Source organism: Pseudorca crassidens, chromosome 10, assembly GCF_039906515.1.
Source record: "Pseudorca crassidens isolate mPseCra1 chromosome 10, mPseCra1.hap1, whole genome shotgun sequence".
Taxonomy (NCBI): Eukaryota; Metazoa; Chordata; class Mammalia; order Artiodactyla; family Delphinidae; genus Pseudorca; species Pseudorca crassidens.
The window spans coordinates 32,325,709-32,339,341 of record NC_090305.1 but is presented as its reverse complement, the minus strand read 5'-3'; the positions used below and the strand labels follow the sequence as shown (position 1 = coordinate 32,339,341).

The following is a 13,633-nucleotide window of genomic DNA, read 5'->3' as shown; positions in this document are numbered from 1 at the left end:
CTGACCTCTTGTGCACTTCCGCTTCCGGAACGGCGCGCGCGCAGCCGCAGTGGTGGGCCGGAAGCTTGCGCCCTGTGGGCTTCTAGCTCCGTTATTCTTGTCCGTTACTTCCATTTCCTCACCTCTCCCGCTTTGAGCAAAACGGTGCGGCGTTGTGTGAAGCCTGTGCTTTGTTCCGAGAGTCTAGGGGGATCTTTAGCTCCTGTCTGCCAGTCCTCGAAGTTCCCAAGGTCGCTTTCGTTCCCTGGCGGGCTTCTTCGGTAAAATCACATGCACTGCTCCTATTTCTTTAAAACTTTTTCTTCTCTTCAAGTGAGATGTGGATTTTCAGCTTCTTGAGGCTGGGCTTAAGTCTGTACCAGAGCAGTTGAAATGGTTAGAAACAATGGTTCTGGAACATCAGGTATCCCGCAGACCTGGGATAGAGTTAATACCACCCCCACCCCAACCCCCGCGCGTCTTTCATTCTCATAACTTGGCGCTTCCCTTTGGCCCCAGGGCCTTTGCTCAGCTATTTGCCTGCTCTGTGGCTACTGGTAAACTTATTTCTCAGGGCTCAGCTCAAACTTCACTTCCACATTAGAGTCTTCCTTAACCTCCCTGTTACTTGTTCTCAGCACCAGATACCTCTCCATCTTAGTGCCCCACTCAACTGCAATTTTGCATCTGTTTGTGTAGTATGTGTCTCCTCACCAGACTGTAAGCTCCTTGACGGCAAGGACATTGTTTTTTTTGGTTGACTCTCATAGCTCCAGCATCCATTATGCGCTTGACACATAATGAGTGCGTTATATACTTGTTGAGTGAATGGGTAGAACCTATTTTATTACCGTTTTTGTGAAGATTAGATGGGATAAAACATAAGTGCTCAATAAACGTAATTTATTAATAGCACAGTTACTGAAATGGCCTTTGTGCTAGGTGCTTTTCATAAGTTTGACATACTTGCCTAATAAAGAAGCTTGTAGTACCAGAAAGAAAACACAGCTGCCCAGTTTTCTGTCTTTTGGATTTGCGGGGTGTATAGGATATTCCCCTAGAGCTGCATAAGAAAGGAAAGCCATTCACAGCTCAATTCTTCCACATTGTGGTTAGGATGTTCTTTTCCACACCGGAAGGGGGATTTTCTAGTTATCCTACTCTAATTCAAGGATGGGAAAATCAGGCTCATTAAATGGCAGAGCACATTCCCTGATGAAGGGGAGGGAAGGAGTCCATCTGACAGTTGGGACTGCCACGCTTGTGGACTAAGAGGATGCAGAGCAGCTGCTGCATGGGGAGCTTGAGTGGTGTCACCAGAGGTGAGGAGAGTGGGAGAAACGTGGCATTGGTTTTCCTTAAAACATCAAATTCAGCAAAAACAGGTCCTGGGAAGGGGAAACTTACCAGGTCCTGGGAAGGGGAAACCCAGAGAAAGGTCAATCTCAGTGAGTGAGATGGACACATGGATTAGGAGTGGAGCAGAGGGTTTTGGTGGTATATAGGTCCAGGTGTTCTGGCCAGGATAAGGAAATCCTTGGCTGTTCTTGTAGCTTCTATATACTTTCCTTTTGTACAGTTGACCTTGAGCCCTTCCTGCTTGTGCCATACCCCTTGTTTCTTTACAAGTCCCCAACTTCTGGGGATGACTGGGACCACGGCAGTAACAGAGCCCCACCCGGGGTTTGTTTTGGACATAGTGAGCCAAAGTATTTGAGTGCTAACCCTCCCTTTGTTATATCCTAATTTAATCAAATTTTATTTTAAAAAGCAACTTATATTTTCTACAATGACAAGTAACGTGATCATAGTAGAAAAAATATGACAATAAAGAGAAAAGAAATATCCATAATCCATAGATAAGCATTATTTGCATTCAGCAACATGAAATAATACTGTGTATATTCTTTGTTTTGTAATATCTTATTTTTCTGAATCCTTGCGTAATTAGCCCTTACATGAAAAAAGAACTCTCTGAGGCCAGATTTTGCTCCAGAGACTAGCCTTTACTTTAAAAATAAACTTGTTATTGAAGAATAACCTATATAAGAAAGTATACACATTATCAGTATACAACTTGATAAAATTTCACAAAGGGAACACATTACTCACACCAACAAGTAGAACATTCCTAGCACACCAGAACACCCCCTGGTGTCCCCTTCCAGACACTACCCCCTCAAGGGTAATCATTATCCTGACTTTTAGCACCATAAATTACTTTTTCCTGCATTTGAATGTTATATAAACAGAATCTCATGTAGCATGTACTCTTTTCTGTCTGCTTTCATCTGCTCACCAACATCATGTTTGTGAGATTCACCCGTATTGTTACATATTGTTGTCATCAGTCATTCTCATTGTCGTATAATGTTCCATTGTGATTATACTACAATTTACTTATCCTTTCTTTTGTTGATAGGATTTAGATAATGTCCAGTTGGGACTGTTACAAATAGTGCTGTGATGTACATTCTTCTACATGATTTTTGTGAAGACAAGAGCAAACTTCTCTTGGGACTATATCTAGGAGTGAAACCGTTCGGTTATAGGGTATGTATATACTCAGCTTAAGTAGATTCTGCCAAACAGTTTTCCATAGTAGTTGTACCAGTTCCCAGTGTTCCACCTCCTTATCAATAATTGATATTTTTTGTGATTTTTCATCTTGGCCATTCTGGTGAGTACCTAGTAGGATCTCATTGTGTTTTTAATTTAGATTTCTCTGATGCCTAAATGAGGATGAGTCACTTTTCATATGTTTATAAGCCATCTCGATCTCCTCTTTTGTAAAATGCCTTTTCAAGTTCTGACCCATTTTATATTGGGTTGCCTTTCTTATTGATTTGTAGAAGTTCTTTATATATTCTGGATACTTGTCCTTCATTGGATGTGTGTATGGCAAATGTCATCTGCCTCTCTGTGGGTTGCCTTTTCATTCTTCTGTATTACAGTTGACCCTTGAACAACGTGGGGGTCAAGGCACTGATCTCCACGTAGTCAGAAATCCGAGTATAACTTGTAGTCAGCCCTCTGTGTACAGGGTTCCCCCATATCCAGGGTTCTTTTGTATTCATGGTTCCACAATCGGGGAACCAACCAACCAAGGATCAAATGGTACTGTAGTATTTACTATTGAAAAAAAATCTACATATGAATGGACCCGTGCAATTCAAGCCTGTGTCATTCAAGGGTCAACTGTATATTTTTCGATAAGCATTGTTTTTAATTTTAACATAGTGTAATTTATCAGGTTTCTTTCCTTTTTGGTTGGCTTGTTTGGTTTCTTATTTAAAGTTTTTTCCTTGTCAGGGTCATGAAGATGTTCTCCTCTGTTTTCTTCCAAAAACTTTATTGTTTAACTTTCACATTAGATCTGAACTCATCTGGAATTGTTTTATTATGTGGTCTGAGATTGGGATTAAGATTCATTTTTTTCCCCCATAGCGAAATTTAACTGACCCAGCATCATTTATTAAAAATGTCATACTTCCATGGGCTTCCCTGGTGGCGCAGTGGTTGGGAGTCCGCCTGCTGATGCAGGGGACGCGGGTTCGTGCCCCAGTCCGGGAGGATCCCGCATGCTGCGGAGCGGCTGGGCCCATGGGCCATGGCTGCTGGGCCTGCGCATCCGGAGCCTGTGCTCCACGGCAGGAGAGGCCGCAGCGGTGAGAGGCCCGCGTACCACACAAAACAAAGACAAAAACAAAATGTCATACTTCCACCCATTGCATTTTATCTGGTATAGATCTATTTCTGGAATCTCTGTTTGATCTCGTTTTCTGTTCTTTAGCACTGTTTTTGTTTTTTATTTAAAAAATTTTGGCCGAGCCATGCAGCATGCAAGGTCTTAGTTCCCTGACCAGGGATCAAACCTGCACCCCCTGCAGTGGAAGCACAACATCCCCTTTAGCACTGTTTTAAATGGCTGTATACTATTTGATTGTCTGCAAGTGCCCTAACTTACTTAACCAATCCCCAATTACTAGGCATTTAGGTTGCTTTTAATTCAAACATTTTCTAAGACCTATCTTCCTACTCCCAAAACAGCATCTTTTCATTAGTGAGTCTTATATACCGCTGTCCCCAGTTGGGTATGTTGTGGTTTTTGTTGTTGTATTTTCAAGTACAACTGTACTGTGGGATATAAGGGAGTGAGGGCCCTTCTCTGGGGGGCTGCAAAGTGGTAGTTGCCACCCAAAGGAGAGGTCTTTTCAGGAGCCAGAGTTTCTGGGACTGTTGGCAGAGTCACTCTCATGCACGGGAAGAACTATTTCCAGCTGCAATAGTAATCCTGGGCCTTGAAGGGCAGCAATGACACTGTGTGAACATGTATGAGAGAAGGGAGGCTGATGAACCATTTCTTATCCTGACACAATCTTCTGTCCACCTCCTCCTCCCAGGAGCCCAGCCCCCTTGTTTCCACCCCATTTTCCAAGGAAATCTTCCTTCTTTTCCCCACCCCTTGTCCTGGACCCTTGAGAGAACTCAAGTCCCAAGTAAACCGTCCTAATGAAGACGTTCAGGGAAACATTCATAACAGATGAACCCAGAAGTGTTCATTTAGCCAAGAAAAACTTAAACTCGCAGCAGAGATGATCTGGTCTAAGTGACTTGCTGCTGGCCAACAGGACAGCCGTCTCAGGTCAGAGCAAAAGCAAGAGTTAGGAAGCCATGGGTGGATCAGCCTGTCTGTGGCTTCGGGGCTGAGGAAGTTCTGGTCCCAGCTGTGGGTGAGTGTGCTCTTCCAGCCTTCCTCCCACCTCGCCCAGGAAGAGTGGGTCAGAGCCAAGAGCCACACAGATGTTCAGATGTTCGCTGTGAATGAGCAGAGGCAGCAAAAAGGCACGGGAAGGAGAGAGCTGATGGGGTAGAGACAAGGGTGGGAGGGGGCTGCGGGAGAACTGGGAGAAAGGGCTGGCAGAGCCAGTGACAGTCCTGTTTGCTTTCTCCTAATTAATGTGGTTTCCTTACAACCCTCCTGCTGATTCCAGCTGGTCAACTCAAACCATAACAACACGTGGCCTGATGGCCAGGGCCAGGAGCTGAGGCTGGGCGCCTCCCAACAAGGGTCCGGTTTCCTCTGCCCCCACTGCCCCTCCTCCCCAACTGGCTTTGTGCAGATGAGGGAAGGGACAGCACTTCAGTCAGGGTTGAGGTGACAGCCAGGGACTGCTGGTTTTGGGCTTGCCTGGCTGCTCACCTGGGTTTCCCATGACCTTTAAAAAAGGGGCAGTTCCCTGCTTGTTTGGGCTGCTGCCTCCAAACAGCTTTGAGTGGGGGTGGGTGAGGAGACCTTGACAAAGAACCCCTTGCTCAGCGGGGGCCTTTCTACCTACATGTGTGCCCTGTTTGATGCAATGGGCCTGGAAACAATCAGGGTGTGTCCAGAGTCCTTGCTCATTCAGTGTTTTCCAGCAACTTTTCAGTGTTGTTTCTTTTCCTCACCAGGACTTTACTCTGTCCAAATTACTCATCTTATCCCCTTATTTCTTCATTGATCCATTTTGAAAGCACGTTTCAATCGAGCAGCTACTATGTGCCTTTTGTGAACAAATGATTACATGTATTGGGGGAACACTCTCCAGGGTGTTGATAAAGAAACATTTTGTAAACTAGATGATTAGCCTGGGGTTTATTTGCTTTCTCTCCCCTCCCTGCTCTTCCCTTCGAAAACTAAAAAAAAAAACCACACATCAGGAAAAGTACATAAAGTTTAAATGTACCATATAACAGATTAATTGTAAAGCAAAAGTGATTCATTTCTATGCTGGATCACTACAGCATGCTGCTGCCCTGATACGGATAAGGGGGGAAAATACAAAAGAGAAGTGGGATTGGTGAGAAGCAGCTTTAGGGGCCTTCAGCACCCCAGAACCTTTCTGGAAAGTGAGGCCAGAGGCAGGAGGCCCCAAACAAAACTGCCAGAGGACAGAAAGCCTGCAGTGCCCTTTGTGTGCACTCCCCAGGCCCAGGCCAGAAGCCTCTCCAAGTGAGTGCACCCTAGTCCAGACCCCCCAGTGCTTGGCTGGATTTGCCTCACCCCAGCTTCACCCAGTGGTGGGGGCCAGTGAGACCCACTCCACTCAGTTTCCTCCCAAACCAGGCAAGCCCTGGTTGTGACTGGGCATTTCTGCAGAGGGCTGGATGACCTTTCAGAAAAGGCCTTCATGTCCCTGTCAGGCTGAGAAACTCATCAGATTTCTTTTTCCCAGTGCCTCAATTCAGTTATTGTATAAGGAGAAGGTTTTTAACCCTTTAGAACACTTTGGAATTGCTGGCACACTTTTGCTACTGGGTATAAAATGGCACCTAGGGAGATGCTGTCTCCTGCATGCACATGGGGACACCTACAAAAGCAAAAGGAAGGAGCTGCAGACTGAAAATCAGGCTCTGCTTTAACCAACTGGCGACCTGAAGTCAGATACTCACGCTCTCTGGGCCTCAGTTTCTCCATCTGTGAGGAGTTCTGTGTGGTTCTAGAATTCTGGTTCTGTGAACATTCCCATCCTTGTAACCTGGAATGGCAGAGTTCAGTCTTCAGCTCCCACCTCCCCACTCTGCTCTCTTTCAGGGTCTCAGCCACTCTTGCCCTTCAGCTTTCACCTTCAGGCTGATAAGAGCAGCATCCACAGCAGTGCTTCTGTGAGCTCCAGCCTCTGGCTCCGACTACCTACAGAAGTTTCTGTTTGGTTCTTCTGAAGGAGCTTAAGTACACACCATGTCTAAGTAAGGCCACCACCACCTTCCTGATAAATGCTGTCAGCGTTGTCGGTCTCCCTCTCACTTACAGAGTCACCATTGACTGCCCTCGTCCAATTTCCAAAGTTTTCATAAGTTTCATGAATTTCAAAGTTATCTCATGATTTCCCCCTCTTCCTTATCATTTAAATTTCCACCATCTTCTAATACCTCAATTTGTCCATCGTCTTCAGTTTCCCCATCTCCAATCTACTCTACTGTCTCTGTCTGATTTTCCTAAACACCCCAATCACTTTCCTGCTCCATGGCATCTCATCGCCCACAGCTGGAGTCTGAATTTGCATTTTTAAGGAACTGGAAGACTAAAGTCTGAGAACTGCTGACTAAGGGGAATAAAGTCCCAACTCTGCGGCCTGACGTGAGTGACGTGACGTGCCTCCCACTACCCTTCCTACTCTTTTCCTCCCTCTTCTCCCGCACAGACTCTCAAAACCCACCCCTGCTCATTTTCCTTCCCTCCTCCACCTCCATCATGTTCCTCTTCAGGGGTGCCCTCCCTCATCTCCTAGTCGGAATCCCCCACTTCTTTCAAGGCCTGGCCCATCCCTTACCTCCTTTGTCTCTTTCTGCATTCTCTCTCTCTCTTTCCTTCCTGCCACTTCAGTGCTTGTCTGCCTTCTATCTCTGGCTCCTTAGTTACATGCTATTCCACATTAGCCAGGACTCTCTCAGTTTTGACAGTCATCCAGTTTGTAGAAGGACATTTGCTACCTTTTAGAACCAACCTAGGATGGGCAGGGTTCAGTGGGGCCTCCGGACACCTGGAGCCAGAGACTCAACCACCACCGGGCTCTTCCCCTCCTCCTCTTGTCTCTGTTTCTCTCTGCACTTTGCCTTTATTCCCTTGTTCTCTCCTCAGGAGACTGCCAGCAGTTCCCAGCCTTGAGGCAGGGGCTGAGTCACTAAGATTGGCAGTCCCCAGTGGAACTTGATGGAGAAGCTGCAGGAAAGGCAAAAAGAAGAGCAGTTTCCCCAAAGAAGGGAAGTACTGTTTCAAGAGAAAGAGAAAGTGCTGGACAGAAAAGCCAACAAATGGCCACCACCGTATTAGTTAGGAGTCATGTCAACTCTTCATGGCAGAAAACTCCAAACAGCAGCGACTTCAATAAGACGTCAAAGGACTCTGAGACCCAAGCTCCTTTCAGCTGGTTGCTGTGCTATCTCTTAGTCCTAGATGATGGCTTGAGCTCCAGTCATTCTGCCCTTATGGTCTAGGGAAGAGAAAGGAGAAAGACACAAAGAATGGCCCTGGAACTCTCTGGTAATCCAGTGTTTAAGACTCTGAGCTCTCACTGCCGAGGGCCCGGATTCAATCCCTGGTTAGGGAACTAAGATGTCACAAGCTGCATGGTGCAGCCAAAAATAAATAAAGAGAAAAAAAAATAGAATGGCCCAACCTGCCGTCCTTGAAAGACGCCTTCTGGAAGTCGTCCATGCTTTAGCTTATATCCCTTATATTGCCAGAACTGAGTTATATAGCTATCCCTAACTGAAAGGGCTTCTGGGAAATGTCTTAATTCTGGACAGCCATGTGCACAGCTAAGAATCAGAGGTGCTGTTACACACTAAGGAAGAAGGAAAGAATGGATGTTGGAGGACAGTAGATGTGCCATGACCCTAATCCATGAGGTGCTTTGAGGGGGCATTTCCCGCTAATGGGGACATAGTGCTATCAAGGTGGCCTGCTCCGTTTGTGGACAGCCCAAACATGCCCCTCTGTGGCTTATACCTGCTGGTCCTTGCTCTGCCCTCTGACCCTTTTCTACGCCATGGTGTTTAAATGGTTGGAAGACAACACTGGCACCCAAGTCTTTGGTCTGATCATCCTTAACTTCTGTCTTTCTCTTATAAGTTCCAGACCTCAGCGCCCTGGTGTGCAGCTGGGGCTGGTCAGTATCCTCCTTAAAATGTGATGCTCTAAGCTGGGCCCAGTGTCCCAGATGTTGTATGATCAGTACAGGATATAATTTGGGCTCTTGGCACCCCCATTTCAACACCCTACGTCTGTTAAGGTCCCCAGATTGAGAGAGAATGTGCCTGGCCCAATGGGCTTGTCCTCTAACCTCACACTCATCCTGGTGCTAAAGAGCGCACACTCTGTAATCTGCTCCTCTTCCAGACTGACCCCAAAGCGGGACTTTACAAGCATCTGTGCCAATTGCCATCTTGCTCTTGCGGGCCCTTCATTTAATATCTTGACTGTCAGCTGGTGGATCTGTTTTCCCTTCCGACTTCTGTGAGCATCAGGGGCCATGCCCTCTTCATCTTCCATGTGCCCCATGCAGCTGTTTATTTTTTGTCTTCCTTTGGGTAAATTTATTTCCCTAAGTAAGGTGCCAGATCTCTCAGAGCAATGGAAACCCACACCCTGGATTCAGAGTATGTCACAGATTGGGCTCCTGAGAAGTAGACTCGGAGGCAGAGGTTAGCATGCAGTGGGTGTTCTAGGAGAGCTCCAGGATCGGAGTCTGCTAAAGGGAAGGAAGGGGGATCGGGAAGAGGGAGGGGTCAGGCTGCAGTGGGGCTCAGTGAGCTGCCGCAGCCTCTCACAGGGAGTTCTGATGCTAGGATGATCCTTCAGGGTTGACTCAAGCAGGGACAGGAGGGTCAGATCTTTATATCCACATGACAATCAGCCATAGGATGTGGGCAGGTCACCCCCACTTCAGCCAGGCAGTCTCCACAGGGGTTGGCCGCTCAGGCCTTCTGCCTGCAGCACACTCAGCAACTGGAAAAATACGCCCTTTATTCCTGAAGTGGGGGTCTGAACAGTGCCTCATGGAGTCTGCCACAGAGTGGAAGACCTGGGGGCTCTAAGTTGCCACTAACCAGCTGGGTCAGCTGGGGTCAGTCCATTCACCTCACTGAGCCTCAGTTTCTCCTCTTGTACAAAATGATGTCTGGGGAGTCACCAGGTGCGATGGGCTGAGAGTGATCGGAGTTGGTAGGAGCTCTGTTCAAAGCCTGATCTGAATCCAGAGGCGATCCTCAGGTCCCACGTAAATCCCTGACCTTATCTTTTTTGCTGTGGACATTATCAGAGGGTCAGGGAATCACTTGGGTCCCAGGCCAGGGATGGGCATCTAGGTGAGAAGGGGGCTACTTTAAGGAACAGCTGGCAGGGGCCCCTGGGGAGCTCTACTATTTGGAATGATTTTCCTCAGAGTCCTGGAGAGGACTGGTAGGGGGGTGGGCAAAAGCCACACAGTGGTTGTCAGAGACTGAATGTTTGTGTGCCCCCCACCCCACATGTGTGCCCTAACCCCCAGTGTGATTGTATTAGGAGGATAGGCCTTTGGGAGCTGATTAGATTTAGATGAGTCCTGAGGGTGAAGCCCCAGCGATGGAATTAGTGGCTTTATAAGAAGAGGAGGAGACACCAGAGCTTCCTCCGTCTGCCTTGTGAGGCTACTGTGAGAGCAGGACCATCTGCAACCAGGAAGTGGACCCTCACCAAGAACCAAATCTGTTGGCACCTGGATCTTGGACTGCCCAGCCTCCAGAACCGTGAGAACTAAATGTCTGGTTTTTAAGCCACACAGCAGTATACAGTATTTTGCCACAGCAACCCCCACTGAGTAGGACAGTGGTAGTGGGGTGGGGGGGCGACGGCTGAGAAAGCCTGGGGAGTCACTGCTGATAGGAGAGTCAGGAGACCTGGGTCTCAGCGCTGGGTCCACTACTGACTGGCTGTGGGACCTGGGGCGTGTCCCTGAGCTGCTCTGGACTCCAGTGACCTCACTGGAGAGTGAAAGGTGGGGTGTGAGTCTCTGAGGTCATATCTGACTTGATGGCCCCATCCTTCTAGAGATGAAGTACATCCTTTGCACCTCCGTCCCGGGGCTACGATGGGTCGGGGGAGAGGCTGGGAGCCAGGGGAGCTAAGCTTCCTCCTCTCTTCCTTCATGTTGGCCCTGCTGTCCCTACAGAAGCCACTGCAGGCCCCTCAGGAAGCCTGCCCTTGGGTGGAGGGGAATGGAGTGAGGTTGGAAGGTGCTGTGGGCAGTGAGAAGACTGCAGGGCCAGGAAAGGGCAGTCACAGCATCCCCTCAGCACTGTCCTTCCGGGCTGGTGGCAGTCTCTGGGTGAGCTTTGGATCTGACAGTTTCTGGGTGAATTGATTAAAGTTAAGGATATTAATAATAAAAGAATGTAAACTAGATTTTCTCAGTGACACGGGTCTCATGACCACGTGGTATGTGCTCTATGCACAGCTCGTGTGTGTGTGTGTGTGTGTGTGTGTTTGTGGGGAGGGGGGAATGTCTGTCATGTTTGGAAAAATGCCACCTTTTCCCTTTTCTCAGTTTCCTTTTGACCCCTGAGAAAGATTTTCGGTTGTATTTATCACCACAAGCTACCAAGCCTTGGAGCATGAGAACCCAGGCGAGGAAGTGGAGCCAGCCTCTGCTCAGTCCTGTGGGTGGTTGGAAGGTACCCGGGCACAGGGTGAGGGAAGAGGCCTTCTTTGCTCTCCCCTATCTAGCCCATCTGACCTTTCCCTCCTCTCTGAGAAGCTGCATGTGGGCTTGAGTGGAGGCCAGGGGACGGATGGGATGCTCTTAGGGGGGCATCTAGCTCAAGACTTCCAGGCCAGGTTGGTCCTGGGATCTCTATGGGGACCATACCACAAGCCCAGCTGCCCCTGTCCCTGAAGGCCTGTGCATGTCACCTGCCTCAGGCCTCCAGGCTCCCAGATCTGAGGGTCTCTGACCAGTGGACTCACCCCTTGTTCTCACACCAGTCCTGGGAAGCAGGAAAGGGCAAGCAGAGGAAGTTCTTCTTTCTGGAATGACCTCCCAGCTCAAGAGAGGACTAGTGACTTGCCCAAAGTGACACAGCAAGTTAGAGAAAGAGTCCTAGTCAATCAAGTGACCCTACATCTAGAAATAGAGACATTGTGTCAATATTTGCTCTATCTTGCTGGGAGAGGGGAGGGGCTGGAAAAATTCTTTTTGGCTGGTCAGGTAGTTCTGTGGGGCAGAATATTCCTTGTGGTTGTTCCCATGGTCACCTAAGAAGTGCCTGCTTTGCCCTTTCCCCCTCTTCCCCCCAAATCTGCCCTGGGAGCTGGTGGAGGGAGGGAGCAGAATCCAGGAAGGAGGGAGAGAGAAGCCAGGATGGAGAAGGCAGAAAGGGAGGAAAGGGCTTGGGGACAGAGGGAGCTGGAGAATGAGCAAACAAACAATGTCCTAGAAAACAGCTTGCTTCCCCTTTCCAGGCTCCCTGCCTGCCTGCCTTCCCCACTGGAGATGGTAATTTAGAATAACGAGTCATAATTTGATTACATTCTCTTCCAGTCTCAAAGGGTAAACAAGGATCTCCCATGGAAGGAAGGGACACGCGGCTTAGGCTGTGGCACACTCCCTGGGGCCTAGACAGGGGTTACCCCTCCTCCTGGGTACGCCTGAAACATGTATTTGAGTGGCTTCAACCCCCGCATTTTCTATCAGGGTTTACATTCTCCGTCTGTCTCCTGCCCCTTCTTCCCCTCTTCCTCTTGGCCCTCCCCAGTAATGTCCTCACCCTGAAGCCTGCATACCGTGTAAATATTTAAACCCATCTATTATTTCCTGTTTATTAGCCGTGTAAATGCTGAGTTCATTTATTGTGCATCTGTCTCCCTGTAGCATCTCAGAAGGAAAGGCCTGAAGGCAGGGCCTGTGTCCACCCTTCCCTGGAACAGCCTTGCTCAGGCCTGTGGTCAGCTGTATCACCAATTCCGGCTGTGGTTTCACTTTCTCCACATTTAAAAAACTGTGGTAAAATATGCATAATGTACAATTTCTCATCCTAACCATTTTTTAAAAAATTTATTTGGCTGCTCCGGGTCTTACTTGCGGCACGCAAGATCTTCATTGCCATGTGCGGGATCTAGTTCTCTGACCAGGGATCGAACCAGGGCCCCCTGCATTGGGAGCACGGAGTCTTAACCACTGGACCACCAGGGGAGTCCCCATCCTAACCATTTTTTAAGTGTACAGCTCAGCTGTGTAAAATACATTCGTAATGTGCAACTTTCACCACCATCCTTCCCAGAACTGTCTTCGTCTTGTAAAGCTGAAACTCTGTACGCATTAAACACTAACTGCCCATCCCCCTCTCTCCCCAGCCCCTGGCAGCCACCATTCTACTTTCTGTCTCTCTGATGTTGACTTCAAGTACCTCATGTAAGTGGAATCATACAACATTTGTCTTATTTCACTTAGTATAACGTCCTTAATGTGCATCCGTATTGTAGCATATTGCAGAATTTTCTTCCTTTTTAAGGCTGAATGATATTCCGTTGTATGTATAGACCACATTTTGCTTAGCCATTCTTCTATCGACGGACACTTGGGTTACTTCCATGTTTTAGCTCTTGTGAATAATACTGCTTTGAGCATGGGTGTACAAATTAGCTTTTATTATTTTTTTTACAATAAAAGTTACCTATTCCTGATTGCTTACTATGTGCTCAGAACCGTGTAGACCTAATCACTTAGTTATCACAGGTACCTCCCAGGTGGCAAATATTCTCTCCACGAGGCTCTGAGAAGCCAAGTAATTTGCCCAAGGCGAGGAAAGGGGAGTGAGAGGACCAGCATCTCTGTGTGCTCCAGCCATGACATTTTATTGCATCGTGTTGATGATGGACTTGAAGAAGGAGGCCAGGGTATATTACCTGCCCTGCACCCCCCAGAAAGGGCAGACACTTTCCCTGATCCACTGCTCAGTTTGAGAATCCATCCTCCTGTCTGCATGATTCTGTCAGGCAGGGGTCTCCCCCCGGGCTGCACATCTTTTTTTTTTTTTTTTTTATTCAGACATAGCTCTGCCAAATAGGCTGTCCAACTGTCTACTCTATCCACTTTTAGCAACTTGAATTTTAATTAAAAAATAAAAGTTTCAATGT

The 13,633-nt window shown here is 47.8% G+C and overlaps 1 long non-coding RNA gene across 3 annotated transcripts in view; it reads left to right on the top strand.

The window, feature by feature from the left end:
* Window positions 1-58: 58 nt before the first annotated feature.
* The window catches only part of LOC137231941 (uncharacterized), a 75,460-nt gene continuing 61,885 nt past the window's right edge, over window positions 59-13,633 (top strand). For 2 of the 3 annotated variants that reach the window (XR_010946822.1, XR_010946823.1), the window contains exons 1-3: window positions 59-260; window positions 2,402-2,532; window positions 12,851-12,908. This is a non-coding gene — a long non-coding RNA (uncharacterized lncRNA). Of the gene's footprint in view, window positions 261-2,401; window positions 2,533-6,553; window positions 8,370-12,850; window positions 12,909-13,633 lie in introns of those variants that run through there. The other variant, XR_010946824.1, reaches the window with a different exon arrangement.